Source organism: Polyodon spathula, chromosome 13 (genome assembly GCF_017654505.1).
Source record: "Polyodon spathula isolate WHYD16114869_AA chromosome 13, ASM1765450v1, whole genome shotgun sequence".
In the NCBI taxonomy this organism is placed as follows: Eukaryota; Metazoa; Chordata; class Actinopteri; order Acipenseriformes; family Polyodontidae; genus Polyodon; species Polyodon spathula.
Window position 1 is genome coordinate 5,588,248 of NC_054546.1, and position 18,257 is coordinate 5,606,504.

General features: G+C 37.1%; 1 protein-coding gene across 1 annotated transcript in view; it reads left to right on the plus strand.

Moving 5' to 3' along the window:
* Window positions 1-1,045: 1,045 nt before the first annotated feature.
* LOC121325404 (C-terminal-binding protein 2) overlaps window positions 1,046-18,257 on the plus strand; it is a 77,601-nt gene continuing 60,389 nt past the window's right edge. The window contains exons 1-2 of the mRNA XM_041267856.1: window positions 1,046-1,159; window positions 1,250-1,359. The gene's annotated coding sequence lies outside the window, so the exon portion shown is untranslated. The remainder of the gene's footprint in view (window positions 1,160-1,249; window positions 1,360-18,257) is intronic.

Sequence of the window (18,257 nt, forward strand, 5' to 3'; positions counted from 1 at the left end):
GACTACATACAATAAAACTACAGAGAAGTACTGTATACAGTCTCTTGGACTATAGCCAGAACTCAACCAACCAATAATATAACTTGCAGATTGCCAACATTTTCATAGATTGAGCATCAGATAAATAACCCAAACATATCAGCGAAACAATGAATAGAAACTAAGATTCAATTTATTTTAATGAGTCGGTTCCAAGAATTATCGAAGTGTAAATGTTTGTAATCCCAGACTGAATGTATGATGAGATTGTCTTTTAGAGTGATGTTGTTATTTTTAGGGCTGTACAATTACTGCTCTCTGTTTCTGGCCATCTTGCAGAGACATTTGTAAAAGAGGCCTCGTTCTCAATTGGCTTTTTTTTTACTGGTTAAAGAATAAGAAAGAAAGAAAGAAAGAAAGAAAGAAAGAAAGAAAGAAAGAAAGAAAGAAAGAAATACTGGGAGGTTTAAAGTCAATACCCCAATATCAATGCTAATAATGCTTACAATAGCTTAGGGTGATTACTGTATTAAAATTCAAAAGGAAATGCTACTTATAATAATAATAATAATAATAATAATAATAATAATAATAATAATAATAATAATAATGTTTTGTTTTTCTTTCTGTTGTCACTATTTTGCAGTATTGCTATATGGTATACATATAGTTTATAACGTTAACGATTTAGCTGGCACCTAAATACCTTTCGCTGATTTAATTACTTCCCCAACCTGTTAACACGAAGGAAAGCGTATCGGTCTGACATCAAGCGATAACTTTTTTCTATGATAAAAAAAAGTAAAGCACCCGATCCGTTTTTTTTTTTTTTTTTTTTTCAGTCAATTTAAAGTTTGTTTTTGTTCATTTGCACTTGAGCAGCGAGGTCATCTAGTATCTCCTACAACAACCCCCTGTTCCAAAACTGAGACTCTCTGCTGGGGGCGAGGCTGGCTCGTGGGTTTGTATCATTGGTTTGTATGAAGAGACCCCGCCTTGTAAAACACACACACACACACACACACACACACACATTCAGACCCTACCTCTCAAACCTCTCTCCATATCAGAAAAGAAAACAAGAGGCTTAAACCAAATATCATTACTGTGGCCAATTGAGGGCATATATCACTCAACAGTTAGCATCATCTTTTTTTCTAAAAAAGGAGACAGGAGAAAGGTCTCTCGATTTGTTCCTGCATCGGAAATTTCTTTCTAGTCTGCACAGTTAGAGCTTGGAGGATTAAGTTTTTTTTGTGTCATTTTTAAGGTGGATCAGTTGTCCTGAAGAGAAGATCGATAGGAAACGAAAAGAGGATGGTTATGTCCCTGTGTGCATAACGTCATTGATTGTGCTTGCAATATACATCTAATATTGAGGTAAGAGTAGGATTTTTGCAAAAGTGTTATCATTTTTTCCTTCGTAAGATGTACACCTTAGTTTTACTAGTGTGCCTGTCCAGCACAATGTCCATATGTTTTCGCTTCACTGCGCCACCCAAGAAAAGGGACGAGCTTGTGTTGTATGCTGAGGACATCTTTCTTTGCTTTGGTCACATAACCCCCGAGTCCAACCTCAAAAAATACCCTTTTGTTTTTGCGCTTATGAGTTAATCCTCGTCTTTAAATCGCGGGATAAACAAACTAATTTAATCTAATGTATGAAAGGTTTCAATTAGCAAAATACTAGCAGATTATATAACACATGAAGAACAGAAACCACACTGGATATAGTTCACAGAACCGCGGTCGACACAGCGGGTGTGTTTTTCCCCAGAGCTGTTATATCCCACTAGTATAAGGGAATGGTACATCCCTGGAATTATTTTGATTTGAATTCTAGATGAAGACCGTTAAGCGGGTTAGCTGTGAAGCTTTGCTCTTTCACTTCGTTGCTGTAGTTTAAATGAAGGGAGAGGGCGGGAGGAGAGTGGAAGTCTTTTGTTTTGCTGGGTTCTGTTTTGTTTGCTTAGTGCTGAGTGTGATAGACAACATCTGCTCACACAGTTCAGCAAGGTTACTCGCAGTTTAGAGACCTTCAAAAACTCGCGTCGTCTCAATGAAACGTGGTTTTGCTAATGACTGCACGGTCTCAGCTATGTGTTAGTATTACAGATGGCAAAAAAAACCCAACATGTCTTTGCGCAGCTATGACCAAATAATAATAATTTGTGTTACTACTGTATGCTGTATTATTTTGAAACATTATTACCGCCTTTATAATGACACTTTTAAGATTTGCAATAGCAACCATGTACATTTATTTAGTTACATATTTAGTTACTGTTCTGACTAATTCATTTTTCTTATATTTTTTTCTTCTTATTTTTAATTGATATTTGTAATACACTGTTGCCTATCATTATTATTTGTTTGTTTTTGAGTCGAGACAGTTACACAATTTTGAATTGTTTAGGCTACACCGATGGCGAATTACATGCGCGTTTCATCGGTAAGACAATCTTGTTAATGAAAGGTTCACATTAGTAGCGTTGGTACGCAGTGGCTTTGGGTCGTTGTGCATTATTTCCAATGTATTTTTAATGACGGTTTGAATGAAAATACAAATGACAGTTAAGGTTTTTTTTTTTTTTTTTTTTTTAATTGTTTTTTACTGGCTATAGTATAGCTGCTGAACACTGGTGAGTTTTGGCGGCATTCACATTAATTTTTTTTGTGACATGATGAAGTAAGGAAGGGTGGTTTTCGGGAAGTGTTTGTCACCGCAAGCGATTCACACTTTTACTTTTTTTTTTTTTTTTTTTAACAGTGTAAATGAACAAACTTTACAGTGAAGTCGCCTTTGTTTTAACAGTGCTTTTTAGTTTGAATAATTTCGCAAGAAGCGAATGTTAAACTCTAATACAGTGAGGCATTTAAAGATTTAATTATTTTCAAGGGGGGGTTCTTCTGCTGGAGCTTTTCATTTTTGTGTTATTATTGCTGTGCTGCTTTACTAAAATGACCTGTATGTGTGTGTGTGTGTGTGTGTGTGTGTGTGTGTGAATGCAATAGGCACAATAATATATGCATACTACAGTATATGGCTTTATGGATATCGTGGAGAGTTTTAGCAGGGACAGTATTTTTTCACAGGGTGTATCTGAAGTCTTTAAGCAGAAGGCAACTTTTGAATTCAGATTGATTTGTGTATGAAATTAGAATTGGACATGTATTTTACAAGAATTACCATAGGTGTTATCTAACTGACTGTATGTAGTGACTCCACAGATGTGTTGGAGCTCAGTGTGTTCCCTGGTATATGATAGAGATAACATTAAAATACTTAGCTACACATGTTGCCATGAAGACCTCAGTCAGTCAGTAAAATTGGACAGTTAAGGGGAGATCTTGGTTAGCCCCTACAGCACATATTATTGCTCCTCAATCCGAGGTATGCTTTACTGTTGTATATATGTACACACACGCACACGCACACACACACACACACACACATATATTGATGCACATTGAAAATATTTGAAAAGTTATACATCAATAGGTCATTGGTCACATGCCTAATGTTATTTACATTTTAAATAGTGAGCAGATAAGTTTGTTGATTGTTTGAGAAGTACTTTTCCTTGGGATAACAAAATACTGAGTTCATGTCATGAAAACGCCAGGTGCTGTGTTTGGTATTTGAGTTGAGTAGTTATTACTTCATTATATGTACATCACTAAGATATTCGTGCCAAAAATGTTAAGGTTTTTTTTTTATATAATAAAAGGATTGAATATAATAAAAGGATTACAAATATTTATGGCTTTACAGTATTTAAAGTCATATTTGCTATCCAACATTGCCTCTGTTATTATTTTGACTGACTAGTCTGTTAAATGTGTACTGCAGACTCAGATGATAGTGGAAAGTTAAGTGCCCCTCAGGAAGGCTATTGTTACCTCCTGTGGCTTCGGGCATCATAGCCCCGTCGGTAACAATAGTCTTCCCTCAGGGCAATCATTTTCCACTATAGCCCTCCTCTTCAGTCCATATTTACTATATATATTTTTATGATTCATCATTAGGTAACTATAAATCTTGCAAATCCCAAGTAAAAATCATATTTTTTCATTATGACCTCCAGATGAACTTAGAATCAAATTCATTATCAAGGCATTAGAATCTTGCACAGTTTCCACCCCACGCCTCATATTTCTCGTCATTCAGTGGTAGCTATATTTACTGTTCTGGGATGTCAATTTTAGTTTTTATTCAGTCCAACGCAGATAGATAGCAAGATAATTGCAGTTCTAGATGTCTTTTTCTAGAAGCAGAGCAGATAGCATGTAACAAGGTAGAAGAAAGGAAGCCTAATCCCTCTGTGTGATATGTACAAAGGGACAATACAGGCTCTTGTAAGGGTGAGAGAGCAGCTACAACATAATAAAGGTGTTTTGAAGGAGGGAAGGGTGGGGGGTATTTCCTTGTAGAAATTGCAGTGCGGATGAATGGATCAGCATTCATTATAGCCTAAGCCTCAAGAGTATTTGTATCTGTGTGTACGTGTGTGTACATTAATCTTCTTGCATAACTGTTTATGGCATCAGAGGTTGAGATTCTGATGTTTGAAACCTATCCATGCTATATTTATCAATGCTGCTTCATGGCTTGTAGATGCAGTGGGGGTTCTGTGGTGTTGGATTTAGGCTTTCTGTATTTTTACATGAATTGTACATTCACAGCTTTATGAATGTACAGCAGTGTCACACTCTGTTTCTCTCCACCCTTGTATATCTCACAGTGTCTCCCACCGTTCTGCTTCTGCCTGCTTTCAGTACATTGGCTCTCTTTTACAGGTGGTTCCTGCTGTAAAACCACTGGGAAAGTATTTGAAAGCAGCAGCTTACAACAACAATAGAGATCAGCTGTTGCGTCTTGTTTCAGAGATTACCCTTAATATTGAATGCTAAAGACTTTATTACAGTATGTTAATTGGGGTTTTGGATACCATTATAAGAGGAATTATACTTCACATAAAAAAGATTTAAAAGACAAATTGATAATCCATCGACATCTTCTGAAAATACGTTCTAAAATTTGCTAATTGGCTTTCTTAGCTGACGTTGTAATAAAAAATCGAATGTTGGCTTTGAAGAAAAAGGCTTTTGTTTGAGAAGCCAGAACATTTCTTTTGCTTGGAGGTTAAGAGGCAGAGATGAAGTGTTCAATTAAATTCCAGTGAGATTCCAAGGGGTCAGGGAGAGGTTGCCATCCTTTTTGGTACATACCCATTCTGTTTTGTTTAATAGACGCAGCCTTGTATTGAATAACCCTGGCTATTTTTATAGAATACCTCACATTGTAGTTGCAGCTTTGATAGTGAGTTTTGAAAGTTTACTGTAATCAAAAATATATGTGAAAATGTACAAATTTGATGTAAATACAAAAGTAAAATACAAACTATTGTGCTTACTGATAGATGTCTTTTTATAAATGTATACTGTAGACCAGCCTGAAGCACACACTTGCATGACCCTTTTAAAACACTGATAAGTCTTTGCTTCAACCCTTTTTAGATCAGATAACTACTCCATGCCTTATATACTGCGCAATCAATGAGGTGGTTTTGTGACAGTTTAGTTATCCTAGTACTGTGGTTGCTGCTAATGAAGGGGAATTCTCTGATAGACTCCGAAGAACTACAGTAGGTTGCCTCTTGACTATTTCTTGAAGTGTGGCTTCCACCCCATAAAGTCAGGGTTGAGTCAAGGAAACCAGTCTGGTTTTGTAGACTGGTATACAGTACAGCTGTGGGTTGGAGGGGTGGGGGGGGGGGCACTCGGGTAATATACTAGTTCTGCAGCAGGAGTCATAGAACTGTTTTGTTCTTTAGGAAACAAAATACTCCATTGATCTCATTACTTAGGACACCACATCAGAAGGTTAATGGCTTATTGTACTTGGCTTCTGTACATACTCTATTCAACAAGTCATTGAATTTGAGGAGCCTTCCTCCTTCCTTGTTTAAGAGGCACTGTCTTCATCATAATATCTGGATTGGAAAATGTTTTCAAAGGATGAGTGAATGCTTGAAATACCAATAAGCAAGTAGCGGGAGAAATGTTTCCACTGAAATGCTTACCACACTTTGGTTCTACCAATTACTTAAACCCCTCTATAGACGTTCTGAAACCTATTCCACAGAGATGTAGCATTTGGGATTTCCTTTTCACAGAAGTAAGCCATCTCATATTTTTTTAACGGCATTATGAATGTACAAACTGTCAGGAGTATATTGTTGTAGATAGACAACTGCACTGTAACTTCAAGTGAAATGATCTGCACAGTAAACTGTTAAATTGATCAGTTTACAGCATAGTTAAACTGCATTGGACTGAGCTTCTCTGCACTATTTGTACAGATTCACATTTCACCTTCAGATTCATATATATACACGTACCTACCTGATGACCTTAGTGGTAGTTGCCTTTGGATTAAAAGGCTCTGTGTTTGACTTTTGACAGTAAACTCGGCCTCTGCAATGTGATTTTCACTTGGCTTGCAAAATAAACATCTTGTGAACCAGAGCTTGCATTCTCCCCTTGCAGTGTCTCTTCTGCTGGAGCGGATATGGTCAGTGCTGCTACCAGCACAAAAACATTGAAACTCAGCGGGCAGTTAAACAAGCAAGTGCATGTGCTTATTTTCTCCAAGCCACCAGGCTGGAACGTACGTGTGTGTGTGTGTGTGTGTGTGTGTGTGTGTGTGTGTGTGTGTGTGTGTGTGTGTGTGTGTGTGTGTGTGTGTGTGTGTGTGTGTGTGTGTGTGTGTGTGTGTGTGTGTGTGTGTGTGTGTGTGTGTGTGTGTGTGTGTGTGTGTGTGTGTGTGTGTGTGTGTGTGAGCTCACACTGCAAATAAAAAGGATTTTAAACTATTGTTGGGGTCACCTTTAACAAAGAGAGAGCCAGCATGTTATTCCCGTCGCACGTGTAATATCCTTCTAAAACATTTGTGTGGAATCCAGTGAAGTCAGACGAATGAAAATCAAGTAAAACCTTCTCTTGCACTTACCACCGAGAATGGACAGATGTCCTCCTTTATTGCAATACTTGTAAATGTTGGGATGAAAAAAATCATTAGAATAACTGCGCCATTTTAAGTCGTAAGTAAGCCAGGTATTTCATGCACCCGGGAACTGCACACTTGAGCACGCTGCCTTATCAAAGTAATTCAGTCAAAGGGTTTTTTTTTAAGGATTATGCCCAGCTATCCGTAAAAGACAACTACGCTCATTCTCCACATAAAGAAGATGAACTGAGCAGCATGTGTTCTGCTGAAGGGAAGTAAAAGCTGAACAGTGTAAGCATTGGAAATTACCAGGTTGGTTTATTTACTGTGATGTTATACAGAAGAGACTTTTTTATGATTATTACACATGGCACTTTGTAAGCCACAGTGTGGCCAATATCACTGGGACAGTTTGAGAGAGTCTTTTTTTTCTCATTTAAATGTACTCTGGGTTTCTTCTAAAGAGCTTCAGGTTCAAGTAACTTAATGTATACCAATGTTATACATTAACAAGGCTTATGTCCTAAAATTGATTGACAAATCAGTGCTAAACCCATCGTGTGAAAACTCTGACACTGTTGTTCAGGTCCACCTTAAAGCTCATGCCCATGGCTGTTCTGACAAACAGGGCAGATATCATTTCACCACGGAGTAAACATTAAGCAGCGCATAAAGAAAATAAATGAAGATTACATTAAAAACCCCAGAGGTGAAATCATATAGCAGCAAAGTAATTGTGAGACATGTTTATGGATTCCACTCTATTAAAGGGATGTGCTTCTTGCAGCAGTTAATGTACATCCACCTGGTGAAATTGATGTACTGTAGACTCAGCTTTGACTAAATGGCAGACCATTTCATAAAAATCTGCCCTGAAAATCTGCATGAGAAGAAAATAAAACGTTTCTGAACTTTGGTTGCAGTGATTAATACTACATAATGTTTGTTTGTTTTTACAAAACATGCATTCATAATCGTGTATTGAAGATGCCCGGTGTCCAATATATTTGACATTCAGAAAATAAACATTAAATAAGTATGGGAACATAGCCAGAGCAGTAAAGGGTTAAACTAATACAGTGTGTGTTGGGTTACATTTCGTTTTTTTAAATGTGTTATTCTGAGAGTGGTCGTTTCATGCCGTATGTGTCTGTGTGTTCTGCAGTATGATGAAAGCTTCTTAATCTTAAACTCATGCTATCATTCCATCTGCCAGTTGGGATCAACTTGAAAATGTTTGGAACTGTCCCGTTTGTTTCCCCAGTTAAGACAGTGGTAAATGAGTGTCTCAGCTTGCTCCGACGGTGGAAGTTACTGCTCCAGGCTGGTTTCATGGCGTAAATGGAAACCTGTAAACACCCTCTGAAAAAGATATATTTTAAACTTCATTAGCTCTGGTGAACATAACCTAGCACAGGGCACAGGTTCACTAAAGAAGACACAATCTATCATACAAAGCAGCCATCAGGACCTTCACTTGTGAAGCATATTCTTTTGTGATGGGTGTTGTATCGTGATCTTAATGTGTCTTTGCACCCCTTAGGTCCACATGTATCATACTATCTCATGTGAGAGGCTGCATATTACACTAGATACAGTTAGCATGGTGACTGAACTACCCCTCTTCCTTTCGTGGGGAATCTTTGCTGATGCCTGAGTTGTACCTGCTCTTTAAAGAAACAGAGAACATGGCCCTCCCTTTGCTTGCTTTGAATCCAGCACCTTTCAAGAGCACTGAATTATATTGAAAAGACCCCCCCCCCCCCCCCCCCCCCCAAAAAAAAAAAAAAAAAAACAAAAAACAAAACAAAACAAAACCAAAAAAACACTGGGATGCTAGTGTTTCATAAAGCTGCAGACAGTGCACCATCTGCAAACTCCAGGGTGCTTGAGTGACACTTGGTCGCTGCTGGGATAAACTATTAGCATTGTTATTAAATAGCGGCTGCCACACTAGTGGGCATATTAAATCTGAATGTAAGGAAAACAAGTGTGGCCTTCCTTGTATTGCTGCCATTGTGCACACGGTGACGGGGGAGGAGATTAGATAGCAATAGACAAAGAAAAAGAAAGATTATTTTGTTTAATGCATCCCCAGCAAGGTCTGTGCAAGACAGGGTTGTTAAGAGAACTGGCTTAGTAAAAGAGCAATTGATATTGAGCTGACATGATCAATTTTTCTGAAGCTATCTGTTTTTTAGCTCAAGAATGATAACCTTTTAACAGAAAGCAACGCTTAATATGAAAAGCAACTTGTATGATAAACACTGACTTGTAGGAGTTTTTCCATTTTTTTTTTATTTTTTTTTTATTAGAAGCACATACTGTTCTAAAATACTAATTTGTAGCAAAACTAGCCTGTTGTGATATTGTTGTAAATTCTACAGGGTTGCTAACTGGTTTAATATCTTTACACTGCATTAGAATAGGTACAATATTTCATTTAATCACTGGGTGGCAGTAGTAAAGATATCCACATTTTAGAAAATGGCCCCAGGGGCACAGGTAGGGCTAGTGATTTTCCTCAATCGCAGAATTAGGCATTGGGAATGTAATTACGCATTTTGGGAACGGAATTACGGATTTTGGGAATGTAATTTTGCGGTGTTGTCTTGTTTTTTGCATGACATCGTGTGACTTCACTCACGTGTCTCTGCTGAAAATCAACATGGCGGCTGCACCAACGAAGAAAAAAATGCAATGGTTCAGCAAAAAAACCCATAAAACCATAGAATCTGTTCTACTAATCTATATTTGTGGAGTACTGTACATGCTGGATGGTTACTAAACTGTTTAAGATTTTTTTTCTTTTTATTGTTATTGTATTGCCAGCAATAATCTAAACGGGTCTTTCAAAACACCTTCATTTGTAGACTGAACTACAGTGTCAGTGTATACTGTAAATAGGATTGTAACATTAAGTTTTCCTGCATATTTTAATGCCAGCAATGAGCCAAGTGATGATTATAAACATTATGACATGTCTGAAGTGTCTTAAGGTGCTTTATTTACTATTACAGCAACAAGAGTCTGAAAATCTTGTCTTTTAATAACAAAAAAAAGTGGTGATATTTATTAATGTACTTATTTTAACTGTCAACATTCAAATGCAATGTTTAATTATCAATACATTGATAAAAAGTGGGGGGGAAATGGAATTGGTCATTTTTGAGAAACGGAATTTGCTATTCCCTGAATGGAAAATCAGTAGCCCCACACATGGTTGTACATTCATACAATGTGATCAATTTATATAGGTACATATTCTGTATGTTCAAGAATATAAGAAACAGGCATTGTCGAACTGTCACTAGATTGTTCACGTGAAGTAGAAGGTCATTCTAGGAAGGATGTATTTGTATACAACAAACTTATTTTTGACCTGCTGGCACTTGTAAAGAACACTAATTAGGGAACCTTATGTTTTATCGCCAGATACAAAGACAGGCATTGTATGGATTTTATTTTTCCTATGTACATTTCCCTATATCTTGTTCTGAAACCATTTACAGTTGATCTCAACTGCACATGTACATCCACAATTCTTTGGAAATCAATTATAAAAAGTCCCTTGTGCTTGAAACTGACTTTTAATTCCGACCCACAGTAAGTGCGCTGCAGTGTGACAGAATGCAGTAATAGGGCAGTGGAATTAATATGGGAGCAGTCCCATAGCTGATATATGATACCTAACTTGTATTGTTCTTTAATTTGTTCGTTTGTGTTTTTAAATCCAATGCCGATAAGGATTTTATTTAATTTTGGAGAATTAAATATTATACTGATACCTTATACTTACCTTGCACCTGCCAGATCTCATCCACACTGGACAAGGCTATGTAGAAAGCACTGCGTGAACATGCTGTCCGTCAACATACAATGTTCAGTTGCTTAAATGTATGGGACCCCACCACTTCATCCATTAAGACGCACATATCCAATTTTGCCACAGAATTGCCTTGCGTGATGGGAATTGAGATTCATTTTATGACAGTGCTCTTAACCATACTTCCTCTCCTGCACCACTAGGTAGTTGAAGAGTCTTATTTAACCTCATTTAATTTTTGTGTCCTATTTTTACAGTGCTCCATCCACGTGTATTTAAGCTGAATGAAAGTATAGTTCTAATGCCATGAATTGGTCAGTGAGCCAACCTTGAGCAGGCCACCATTCCTGCTGTAGGTCTGGGTGTCTTTCCTTTGAAGCCCTTGGGAAGAATGAAATGGGAATTTCCTGCAGAAGTGTCCAAACTTTCTATTTATAATGAAGGGTTAGGGTTAGGGAGGCAAATCTGGAATCTAGTGGCAAGAGAAAGAGTCTTCACTAAAACAAAAAAAGAATAAGGGTGTGTGAGGTAATGCTGTGAGACAAATGGTTATGCTGATGGATTTAAAAGTCTTGGGTAATACATGTTTACGTTTTAATATGAGTACATGTCTATTTCAGCTAGCACCAAGTCTTTTTGCAATTTTCCCCCAGATTTAAGGTCACTACATTGGCTTCCTGTGAAGCAGCACATTGATTTTCAAAACCCTGCTTCTCATTTATAATGCTATTTGCTATTGGTGTGATTTAGGCATATTCCTTATAAACCGGCTCATACTTTGAGATCTGATAACAATGGTCTCTTGGTAATTCCAAGAACTCCAGTAAAAACCTATGGTACAAGGGCTTCTAAATTGTATCCAGAAAGCTGAGTCTAAGCTTAAAACATATTTCTTTGATTTGGCCTTTCACTAGTGATCACTTCGGAGCTGTTTTGGCTTGCTGTTTATTTTTGTAATGCACCCTGGGATGTTTGCAGATGAAGGAAATTGGCATGGTATGGTTCATGTTTATTTCATATGAATTTGATATTTAATGTATTTGTTATTTGTTTTTTGTTTTTTTTAAATATTCTTCTCTCCACTGGATATTTCTATTGAGAACTCATTTTCAAGGAAGATCCCAGGGGACAGACAGCAAGCACTTACTGTACGCACACTTCGTTAACTATTTATCACACCTGCAAATGGTTTCTTAAAAAAAAAAAAAAAAAAAAAAAAAAAATTGCATTGTGTTTGATAGTTTTATTTATTTATTTATTTTTACATTTGAATAAAAGCCATATGTAATGAATGCTTCATATTGAAAAACTGAAAAAGAAAGTAGGTAAACAGTTCCCTATTAGCATCCTAATCATTTCTTATTGCAGTCATGGAACTAGTGTTTTCAACATTCCATTGATGTGATTTGTCCCTGGAGGTACAGGTGGTTGGGTTTATTGCAGAATGTACTAGTTTTGTACTGAGTAGGATATACCGCTGTTACCTGAATACTGGTAATTACTTATATTACTGAATTGTTTTGTTTCCTGGGCTAGCTACTGCAATTGGTTAATGGCTGAAGTACAGTGTATATAATGTTAATGTCAATTGAAGGTCAAATGCGGGGCTGTTTGTTTTCATTTGTTTAGCCTATTCAATAAACGCTACAGTCTGTAGCAATGAAACTGTCTGAGCATACACTGGGAGACCAGACACTGTAGATTTGATAACTCATTTAAATCATGAAGAATTCCATGATTGTATTCTGATCCATCGTGTGCAGTTGACGCAGTTTGTTTTGTGAGCTTTGTCCCACACTGCAAGGCATTTCCAGAGTACTCTACTCTCGTAACTACTCTTAAGCAGGGCCCCCAGGCTCCTACAAGGTAATAGATTCAACATTGAGTCTTGTTCATTGTTTCTCAGTGAAGATGTTTGGCTTTTACTTGGTGAGTTGGCTTTGCTGTCCATTAGCGACGGGCATATGCGGCCTAAGATAGATCTGAACCCAGGACTACACTGTCAAATTGTTGATGTTTGGGGGGGGGGGGGTGAAGGGGTATTAATTCAAGTAACTAGACTACAGTACAGTACAATGGGGAAAAAAAAAAAAAAACATTTAGCAAAGCTTAAGAATGCTCACAAGACATTATTGCACAGTGTGCTGCAAAATGCTGATTTTTCAGAACAGAACTGGGGCTCTGTCTTCAACATTTAAAATGTCCACATAGGCTGTGCCAAGTGTAGGCTGATCTAAACAAGTTACAGTATCCGACAAATGAGACAATGCTTTTCTGCTTCTCTGTCTTGTAAAGATTTCCTCTAACCAACAGGGTTAATAAGGCATGTTACACTGTGTGGATACAATAGTGTCACCAGCTGTTAATGTCATCAGGAACCCTGCATGGGAAATAAAAAAAACTTGCTGGCAAGAAAAAAAATACTGTATGTAATGCCAAGATTTACTACATTATTGCTGCATTCCCACAATGGGAGAGGCTGAGGTGAGAGATTTAGGCCAGTGAACCAGGGTTTATATCCTTGTAAGAAGAGGGAAATTGAGTGTCTAGGTTTGTATTCATATAAACAAAGTAAAGTATACAGTACATGTTCCGGTTAAATATGTTTCATAGAATTACAATATTACCTCATTGAGGTGTCAGTGCCACATCATGCTTCATTCTGGAGACAGTACTGATGGTTAGCAAGCCTTTAAAGCTTCCTGGTGGTTTTATTAAGCAGCAGAGTTGTGTCTCCGAATTCTACAAAAATCTCAATAAGTGGTCTGAATTTTATCTCTCTCTCTCTATATCTCTATATATATATATATATATATATATATATATATATATATATATATGTGTGTGTGTGTATATATATATATATATATATATATATATATATATATATATATATATATATATATATATATATATGTATATATATATATATATGTATGTATAATGTGTGTATATAGATATATATATCCTGCCTTCATTTATCGTTTCCGTTGGGCTATGGAGACTCAGCAGTGTATGCCGACAGACTCCAGCGGCTGAGCCTCATGTTCAGCAGGGGTCATGCGAGATGAGGGATCTGAGTGTTTAGATTTCCTGTTCATGAGCGAGTGCACACCCCAACCACCATGCCCAAGCATTAATGGACAACTGCATTCATTAATCAGAGATTAACATTTGTCAGCGTTTATGATAATAGTTCTGCCAGCACAATGGCCTTCTGGGTGGAGAGGTACAATCCTGGGACCCTATTAGAAGCCTGGCAGCAGTAGGATATCAGTTTGTTGCTTATGGTTCCACAACGTGGAGGCTGGCATGTCCAGCTTGATGGCAGAGTACCACCTTATGTCTTTGTGAATCTGGAATATCATCAGCTGGGCACTGGAGCTTTTTAATCTGCTGGGGAGTAGACCAAAATTTCTGTTCCGGGTAGAAATAGAATTATTCATTTTTTAAATTCTTAATTGTTAATCCCCGAAGGGTTGGATTCCCTTCAAATAGACAAAGCTGTAGAGAGGAGGAAGCACGCCCCCTGATATTTAGTAAAACACACTCAGGGGGTCTTTCGATTTGCATAGAGATTATAGGTGTTAGTATCCCGGTGGATTCAAATTGATTGTGTGTGTGTGTGTGTGTGTGAGTGTGCTGGCACAACTTGATACTGCATAGATTAAACATTACTGTTACAGCACAGACAAAAATCGTATTTAATTTCAAACATGCTTTAGCACCATGGCTTAGAATTTTAAAATATCATCACAGTTTTCTTCATGAATCAATTAACAAGCAAATGCAGAGGAATGAATATGCTAGTTACAGTGGGTATAGGACGAAGCTCATTCTTTTGTGTCATGCTTATATTTTTTATTTTATTTTTGTCTTTTATTGCTTTTATCTGTGAAAGGATATGTCTCTCTGTTTCGAATGCCAGCTGTCTCAGTTATTGATTTTGTCAGTAGGGGAAGGCAGGGGTGCTGCTTTTTCTTGCTTTTTCATTTCTCTGCTTGGTCATTTTGAAAACACAATTTCAAAGGGATATGTGGCTCAGTCAATACAGAACTAATAAATAAAAACTTTAATTCTCAAACTCATTTGTCAAAGGCTTTTCAAGAACTACTTTTATACAGTAAAAGTCTCGGTTTTTGTAATTATAATGTATTACAATAATGAGGCTGCAACTGCACACAAACTTAGTGTTACCTTTAAGAGCAACTTGGTATGGGTGTGAAGTATGAGAGTTTCCTATCTCATGCATTCTTTCTCTTGTTTAGATTCACTTTGGAACAGGAACAAACATCTATATACAGTCTTTTATGAGCCTCTGTGCTCCCAAAAACCTAATTCAGGATTTGTTGTTTTGGCTGAACTCTTGAGTTTGAAATCTCACTTTTATTAAAAATAGTAAATATTTTTCTTCTTAAGTCCACTTTGAGCAGGTTTCTGAAAGGCTTTGAAAGCTCCCAAACAAAGCCTAGCTTCTCTTCCTCATGGCAAGGGTTTTAAACTGTAGCGAATGTAAAATAATGAACATGTAAGAAACATGCCTCAGTTAACACCTGAAACAACGCAAAGAATGAGCCTTGCCTAATGATCCGGACTCAGTCACGGACTGGTTTCCTAATATTGACCCATGCAAATACACAAAACACCTTCGTTCTGAGTGAGAGACATTGATGCAGTAGATCTGCAGAATGGAACACTCCGATTATAGTGCTGGCTACTGTACAGAGCCTTCTGTTGACTGCATAGTGATTTCTGTCAATACTTCCTCCACAACTTGTGTCGATCTTAACTTTCTACTGTGCTGAGACGAAGTTTAGCAGATATCTGTGCCAAAACCCTTTCACTGTGATACAGCAACGTACTGCATTGCTGTAGTTCACATGAGATTGCAATGTGGAAATCAAAATCGCAAAATGACTGTTCTGGTTACCACAGAATGGTATTGGCGTACACCGTGAAGCTATCTGCCTCGAACCACATATGTGTATTTATATTTCGACGAGATAGCACAAACACAATTTTCCATTTACACACAGATTTAAAGGCAGCCCGGCTGAAGAGGTATCTTGCACTGTTGGCAATTAATTTTCACAGCTTCAGTGTGCCATCCCGTGGGTTATCATTGTTTCTCTTAAGCAATCTGCTGCTGAGAAATTGATTTGTTTGTTCGGCGCGCTTACAGAAACTGCATCATGAAATATGGATAAATGCTACTGTGCTGGCCTCCTGTAATGATAAAGACAAAACAATAATAAAAAAGAAAGCATTTTAAACAAGAGGCTCAGTGAGATGTGCATTGCTTCGGCACAAAACAGATACTGTCACACAGCAACACTGCTGCTTCTGTGGAAGTTTATTTTCACATTCAATATTGGAGTTCAAATTTCTCCTGTGTAGTTTATGAAGTAAAACTGAGGTCTTGCCTTCTCTTAATACATACTGTTTGTCCACTACTTGACAGTGAGCGCAGTTATTATGGTAAACACAGTGCCCAATCAAAATCCCTAAAAACGTTAATTTCTCCACCTCTCCTATTAAAAATTTTAAAAAGTTACTGTCATCCAAGTAGTGTTTTCTTTTTATTTTGGAAGCTGTATCAATACCAAATGGTTACAAAACCAAAAGGTGCTTCTAGCAGATTGTGACATTTACCGGTAGAAAGCATACACAGTGATGGCTGGGTTAATCTCGTTTGACTCATATCCATCTCGCTCCACATCCACCTCCTAATACTGTATGATACGACATGTAGCTAATAACAAATGCCAGTCCCTGCTGAAATATTTGTATTATTCCATTATCCCCTGGGCCGGTTTTTTAAAACTTTGGTAATCGGATTTCCGCGTTTGATCTGGATTATATTGTGCAATTGGGTTTTTCAAAACAACGAAACGCGATCGGGATTGCTGTGATCCGGATTTCGTTTTGGTAATGCAATCGCACTTTTAATCACGATTAAATGTTGCAGTGGAGTTTTTCAGAATTTAAAGAGGAGATCACGATTACATTGATCCAAAATACCAGGATTATTGAGATCCAACTGCGGAGGTGGATTTAGCTTTTAAATGATCATAGAACAGCGATATTTTGTTAGAACTGTCACAGCCAACACATGTTATACGTCCAGATAGTGTTAGAATATAATATTTACATATTTATTTAAGTTTCGTATCCATGCAAGCAAAAAGGAAAACATGTATTTAGTGGTATAGGGTTAATAAAAAAGCATACGTATAGGCCTTCACATACATACATACTTCAAAAAACTGCATTTCGTAATTGTGATTATTTATTATTTGGACAAATGGACCAAATATAGAATTACAAAATCCAGATCACTTTGATCCAAATTAAAAGTTTTGAAAAACTGGCCCCTGCAGGCCCTTTACAATCAGCTGAAAACCAAGTGTGACTGAGCACTTCCAAGAGCCTGAGCTGCTGTGTGAGCTCCCCCGCTGTGACCTGGTCAGGCAAGCAGGTTAGATTCAGGGCAGCAGCTCTGAGAGTTTCTGATGCTGTGGATATTTGTCAATATAGTTTTTTTTGTTTGTTTTTTTAATGCAACTTTTGTGAGCCCACCAAAAAATAACAATGTATAATGGTGTTCTGTTTTGTGTGTTTTTTTTATTTTTTTATTTTGTATTTGTTAATGACTTTTTAGAATACACTCAAAACAACCCATGTGAAGTATACAGGTTAATTACTTAAAAGTAATTTAGCCCCTTTGCAATGCTGCCATCTGTTAAGAATCAGTGGGCCATATTTTCAAAGTTCTTTACTTCAAAATGCTATTTGCACTGTGACATCAATTACAATCCTAAAGCAGGAAGAACAATGGAGACTCACAAGCCCATATTAAATGCCGGAGTTGTTTATTTCTGAGTTGGTACTGTATGTCCATTGAGTGTTGTGCTGGAGGAAAGAGCTTTGACTATACACTAGATTAGTAGGTTCCCTCAGAGTAAAAGCAGTTTTAACACATTTGTATCTTGATTTATGTGGCTGATCTGAGCATAGGGTTTCATTCAGTTTAAATACTCATATATGGGTCACTTAGTTTTAACTATCATTTTCAAGTGGTAAGTGCTCTTGTAGTTTTATGTCAAGAATTGAACCCCCATTCCTCAGAAATTATTATGTTTTTGATGGAAGCTGTTTTTTTTTTTTTTTTCATAATAATGGTAACGATGACTTTAGCATGTGAGCATATATCCTCTCTCTCTCTGAATAAAATGAAACTGAAGTAAGTAAATAAATACTCCCAGAGTCTCTTTTCTTCAGTTTAATGAGTCCCAACAGAAGAGGTTTATTTTTGCTCCTAATTTGAAATGCTCCACTGGAGCTGTGTTGCCTGCTAATAAGATGCAATAGAACAATAAAAAAGCATTACCTTTCACAAAGGTTGTGTTGATTTTTTTGTTATTTTAATCCGCAAGAAAG